The following is a 7043-nucleotide window of genomic DNA, read 5'->3' on the forward strand; positions in this document are numbered from 1 at the left end:
TCTCTCGAATCCTTCGATACAGCTTTGATAAAGAGAGGGCGAAACCGGTCAGCTGACTCTCCCATTTCCCCCCTTTTTTGTTCTCTTTACCCCGTTAACTTTATTTTAAACGTTGACTTTATTTTAAACGTTGACTTTATTTTAAACGTTTTAATCATGACTTTTCGTCTGCCTTTCATGATTGCATTATATATATATATATATATATATATATATATATATATATATATATATATATATATATATATATATATATATATATCAATATACAGAGAGAAAGAAAGACAGGAAGAGAGGGAGAGAGAGAGAGAGAAAGAAAATGCTTCGCTGAATACATAAAAGCAAGAAGGAAGGACATTATTTAGATTAATATGTAGTAAATAGAAGAAAAAAGAATGCCAAAGTTTCGTTGGTTTTACTCTCTTTACCTTTGAACTAATAATGGCGTCATTCCTGATCTCGTTATAATTCGCCCCGCTTTTCATCTCTTGCTCGTATTTCTGCATCGGTCAGAACTTCACAAAGATGATTAGACAGAATGAAAGGATTCTTCAAACTGAGTTAATAAGGAAAAACATGATGGGCCTCGTTTGAATGGCGCCAAGTCAGTCGATCGTTGACGGATGTTGACTTTGAAGTTGACGATCAACGAATACTTTAATGAAAGATAAAACAGAACGACGTTATTGGGTTCTGTTAGTCCCGGGTTTTCGCAAATATCGTTTGCCAACAGATAATTTATAAGTACATGGTGGTCATAAGAAAAATATAGCGTGGCAATTCCAAGAAATTGATAATAAAATAAACAAGTATGTTCTAAACAATGCTTGACGGCCGTGTAAACGAAAAGAAGGCTGACCACCTTAGGAAGAAGGAAAATTGACTTCTTTCAAAACCGAATTAAATCAATGAAACTCAACTTTTTAATGCCAGATAAAGTTTGTTTATTGTAAGCAATCGATAATTAGTTATGAACTGCAGTCATAGTAAATAATAGTTGAATTTTGAATTCCTTCGAATCACGAAGAAAACACGACAATTTATCTATTTTTTTTAACAATTTATCTATATAAAGTAAAAGGTATTTACATATTTTTCTGTATAAACGAATTAACTAATAATTATAATTTTTTAAATTTAGGCGTTATGCCGAGTAAAGTGGGCTGTAATTAAATTTATTTAATTGTATCCAAATGGAGGGAAAAGTGGTCGAAAGCTTTTCTTGAAATCCAGGTACTTTCGGTTTTGTGATATTTTAACACTATTGGATATTAATTAATAAATATTCTGCAAATGTTAGTTTTGAGAGTATCTTTAATGTGTTTAGGGAGCTTTGTATAGTGTAAACTTTACACTTGTATGACCTTCTTGGCCTTTTGGTCAAGATCAAGTGTAGTATCTGTTCCGGCAGATGCTGCACTTAAGATAATTTGTACCAGTCAATGGAGGGGAAACCCTCTATACTGGGACAATTATTATTTTTGGTAACCATAGTGCCCCCTTTTTGCCTACTTTAAGGGGAGCTGGTTTTTACCTCACATTAAAAACGGCCTTGTGCCTAATTTGCTCAGTGGGGGAGCAAATAAACACCATCTGTTCCGGCAGATGCTGCACTTAAGATAGTTTGTACCAGTCAATGGAGGGGAAACCCTCTATACTGGGACAATTATTATTTTTGGTAACCAGAGTGCCCCCTTTTTGCCTACTTTTAGGGGAGCTGGTTTTTACCTCACATTAAAAACGGCCTTGTGCCTAATTTGCTCAGTGGGGGAGCAAATAAATACCATCTGTTCCGGCAGATACTGCAAGCAAAGACCATATGTGTGGGCAACCTCACATATAAGACCTTGGTCAATGTAGGGGCAACCCTTCATACCAATTGTCACTATCCAGCTCCCCTACTCCCCGGGGAGCTGGTCCCCATTTCCCCTTCACTCCTCACATTAAAAATCGGCCTTGTGCCTAATTTGCTTAGTGGGGGAGCAAATAAATACCATCTGCTCCGACAGATACTGCAAGCTATGACTAGCAAAGACCAGATGTGGGGGCAACCCCACATGCCTGACCTTTAACCAGCTTCCATTTCCCACCTCTCCGGAGCTGGTCCCCTTTTTCCCTTCCCCCTCCCTTTCACTCCTCACATTAAAAATCGGCCTTGTGCCTAATTTGCTCGGTGGGGGAGCAAATAAATACCATCTGCTCCGACAGATACTGCAAGCAAAGACCACATGTGGGGGCGACCCCACATATAAGACCTTGGTCAATGTAGGGGCAACCCTTCATACCAATTGTCACTATCCAGCTCCCCTACTCCCCGGGAAGCTGGTCACCATTTCCCCTTCACTCCTCACATTAAAAATCGGCCTTGTGGCTAATTTGCTCGGTGGGGGGAGCAAATAAATACCATCTGTTCCGGCAGATACTGCAAGCATAGACCATATGTGGAGGCGACCCCACATATAAGACCTTAGTCAATGTAGGGGCAACCCTTCATACCAATTGTCACTATCCAGTTCCCCTACTTCCCGGGGAGTTGGTCCCCATTTCCCCTTCACTCCTCACTTTAAAAATCGGCCTTGTGCCTAATTTGCTCAGTGGGGGAGCAAATAAATACCTCAAGTGTAGTATCTGTTCTTCATAGGCTTCACTTCAATTTCTTGTTCTCTGTCAGTGGAGGGGAGGTCCTTCACGACTGAGATAATTTTTATTGTTGTTCCTTTTCTCCACATTAAAACCCGACCCTGGTGTCTAACTTTGTCTCGTGGGGAGACATTATAAATAGGAACTTTACACTTATATGAAAATTAAAAAAATATTTCAGATTTACATCGAATTTTATCCAAGATCTAATAAGGCAGCAATTAAGCACTATTCTCTGAATCACAATTTCATCATAAGTACCTTGTAGATTTAAACCTTCAACGTTAGAAACTTTTCCATAATCCAAATCTCGTAATGTATCTTAGAAACTATTTGGAAAACCGTGAAGTATTTTTATATTTTAACTGTCGCAATGGATAAAAATGTTGCCAATCTATTGAGGGGGAGGGTGAACCAAAGATTATATGCACGTCTGACCATTTATAGTAAATAATTTTTGTTTCATATAAACATACAGGATTTTCCTCTTACTATACTTAAATAAACATGGTTAAACCATATGCCAGAAACTGAAGATTCGGGATTGCTATTCTTTTCCTTTTTTAAAATTAAAAATCCATAACTGATATCTGTACGAAAAGATACAAATCCTCCGGCACATGCATAGTTGTCTTATAGATTGGACTTTCCCGTCGATATCGACGTATGAGGTTCCAACAACTTATTGTTTAACTTCATTCATGTTTCAGCCTCAGATGACATTTAAATCCTAGAAAAGACTTACAAATAAGTCCACACACATAATACAAGTGTGTAGATTCAGTGATGCGGTCGATGGTATGGCTGCTGACTATTTCACTCTTTCTCTTTTTCATGCAGATGATTCTGTCAGAATGAAAATAGCGAAGGTACTAAAAAAGCGGTTTCAACTCTTTTCGAGACTGCTGTGTGCGATACCAATTGAATACAAATTGCTCTTTAATATATGAATATATACTGCTCTTCAATATATATATATATATATATATATATATATATATACATATATATGTGTGTATGTGTGTGTATATATTTATATTTAAAGGGGGTTAGAACAGCAGTCTAAAGAGCAGAGTGTATTTTAATGTGATAGTAAAATTACTAATTTAATTAAAATACAAAAAAGAACAGTGCTCGTTGTAATTCAGATATATAATAAGCTCGATAGCATTACTATATATATATATATATATATATATATATATATATATATATATCAGAATGTGAGAGATTATACATAATAAATTCCACAGCCAAACAACGTCGCAGCTCACAAGAGCCACGGTTCGTGTACTGTCATGGCTCTTGTGGGCTGCGATGTTGTTTCACTGTCGAATATATATATATATATATATATATATAATTAAGAGTGAAATAAAACTTAATTATATCATCATATCAATGAGGAAAATGGACAAAAGGACCCTGTTAGGACATAATATTTCGAATTTAAATGCTCTATATCAAAAGAGAAGAGAGGCCATGAATATACATTTGCCAAAAGGAGAAACGTTGGCTTATGGACATTTGCTTAGGAAATGAAAAATAAAAAAATGATACGTATATAGCAGGAGGAAAGACGATAAAGACGCATGTAAAAGAAAGGGAACAAATAAAAAGAAAATAGTGGGAACGCTGGGGAAAAAAGGGAGAGAGAAACAAATATACGTCTTAGTAATGAAAGAGATAAAAAAATGTAAAAACTTATCACTTTTTAGATAAAGACTGCAAAGTATCATTCGGCGAGTTAGAGAACAGTCTAATTTGTAACGAACGTATGCTAAGTATCTAAGCTTAGTCCGGGTTGAAATAATTATAGAAGAATTCTGCATGTTTGGAATTAACCCGTTGAACTTACATATGTACGCTATGTCTAAATATACGTGCAGTCACTGTAAAATTATTTTCATTGTGTGATATTTGTGTGTGTGTGTGTGTGTTTTGTTCTAAAAATGTTATCTACGTATACACATAACAATATCTTAATGTGGCGGGGTGGGGGTTAAATTAAGAATAAACTTGATATATCTGCACGAAAGGTAAAACTTTCAGTAAGAATGCGAAGAATTCAATGAAAAGGTGACAGTTTTACAATAAATACTACGCGACTAGATATCACATTACGGCAGGAAGTTAAATATAAGACGTGACGATAGAGGAGGTTGCTAGCTAAATTGTTAACCTTTGAACTGACTGTGTCTCAACTTATTCCAGATTATGTTTCCGTTAATGCATCCCTGAAGTGGTGCAAAAGGACCCGTAATATTCTAAAATAATAAAATAAGCAGAACATTAGTATCAAGCTACAAAAATGACGTTTTTTTACATGAACGTCACCACACATCAAGGCCCAGAAGCCACTCGGGGATAAGGGTTATTTTGTGTACAGTAATCAATGGGATAGCGTTGCAGTATTCATTAGTATTGGAGATTTCATAAAGTGTCATTACTAGGGGGGACGGTTCATCAGGAATTTGTTTATGTTGAACTTGAAGACATCCATGTTGAAAATGTATTCATTGTTACAGTCAGCAATGAAGAGCAGAAAACGTGTTTAACACCACAATCATCGACGAGGAAAGGGAGGCATATGTGTTCTGTCATTTAAAAGCAGCGACTTAAGATTATAAATAAAATATAAATATCAACTGAGCATCGACTGAGCATCAACGTGTCTGGGAGACAGGAAGTTTTTTTTTTGTCGACGAGAAAGAGAAGTACAATCCGCAAGGATCAGATTAATCCGCTCACTCTGCGCTACATAAACAAGAATGGTATCAGTAGGATTTAAGACATTGCTTCATCGATGAATTTTAATATTTTAACATAAAAGCCTGACAAAGCAACGAACTTAAAAAAAACGGAGCCTATTATAGAGGAACCAGTACACATCTAATATATACATATATATATATATATATATATATATATATATATATATATATATATATATATCTGACGATCTATATAAATTATGCCTTCATGAAAAATTTGCTATCCTGTACTTTAAAGAACCCCAAAATCTATTAAGCTGTAGAAGAAAAATAGCAAATAACTGTGTCCACAAAATAAAACTTGCTCTAGGATAGCGATACAAAATAGCTTTAAAACTAATAAAAACAATAAAAAATAAACAAACAAATAAATTAAATAAACATGAATATACATAAACGATCACACATATATGCATGTATATATATATATGTATATATATGTGCATATATGTATGTACACATATGTATATTTATATATATAAAAAAAGGAAAAGGTATGCCTTAAACCACTAACCTAGTTCTAAAACAGATCCTTTGTTCGATAAATTGGCTGATAGCAAGGGGCGCGGTGGATACTAGAAAGCTGATTGACTAACTAAAATCCTCAACAGAAGAGGACCATATAAAAACGAGAAACAACCACAGAATTCGCGCATAAGCCTGACGAATCCTAAAGTGGATGAAACGCCGAATATTCAGTGTAGCTTAATCGCCATATATATTTTATAAATTACTATATATATATATGTGTGTGTGTGTGAGTCAATCGTAAGCGTGACCGACAATCCTACTTACATTTGAACCCTCTATATTTGCTTGAACGCATCAAAATGCCGATTAAATATATACATATATATATATATATATATATATATATAAAGACAAATATAAGTTATGACGCATAAATAGTAATATTGTAGAAATGTATGGGGATTTCTTCTTCAAGGGAGATAATATCCAACAAAAGAAGATCTAGTTGAATACATTGTTGATAATTAACTTAACTCATCTCTTGACCGACAAAAGATTAAACTATAATATCATAATAAAATCAGTTAGATTACTTTATAGAACAAAATAAAATTTGTTAAGCGAGATATTACACTGATAGAATTCAGATGAAAAATCCTGATAGATATTACTTGAAGTAATACTTTCAAGGTGATCCTAGCCAAAAAAGAAAAGCTCAATATTTAAGAATAGAGCAATATATAAGTTTCGTGGTTAAATTTTAAATTCTGAAAAAAAAATCAGAAAAGAACAACATATAGAGATATATATTCGATTTAAGAATTTATCGTTTGATAAAAGGAATATATAGAAGGGGTTATTTTAATTTCCTTAATCCATTGATTTTCAACAATGGCACATATCAGAGGAAATGAAATGCAGTTAGCAAAATGTTCAGCTGCGAATGGACGCTAGTTTGCTTTTCAGCACAATTATTGAAAATAGTTTTTTGAGTGGTTGTGGATAATTATATGGAGAAAATTATACGAAAAGAGCAGTTGATATAACCTGGATAATCCATTATCGGAAGGAGTCCAATGTCGTTCAGCGTAATAAATTTCAGGTGGGCAGAAAATCGGCACATGAGAGAAAGTAATATTCCCATATAGCGAAAGTGTA

The 7043-nt window shown here is 34.5% G+C and overlaps 1 pseudogene; it reads left to right on the forward strand.

Annotated features, from left to right (window-relative positions):
* The first annotated feature begins 1360 nt into the window (after positions 1-1360).
* LOC145296428 (U2 spliceosomal RNA) lies at positions 1361-1506 on the forward strand (annotated as a pseudogene).
* Positions 1507-7043: the final 5537 nt, after the last annotated feature.

This window comes from Euprymna scolopes, chromosome 16 (assembly GCF_053919585.1).
Source record: "Euprymna scolopes isolate OS-2025 chromosome 16, ASM5391958v1, whole genome shotgun sequence".
In the NCBI taxonomy this organism is placed as follows: domain Eukaryota; kingdom Metazoa; phylum Mollusca; class Cephalopoda; order Sepiida; family Sepiolidae; genus Euprymna; species Euprymna scolopes.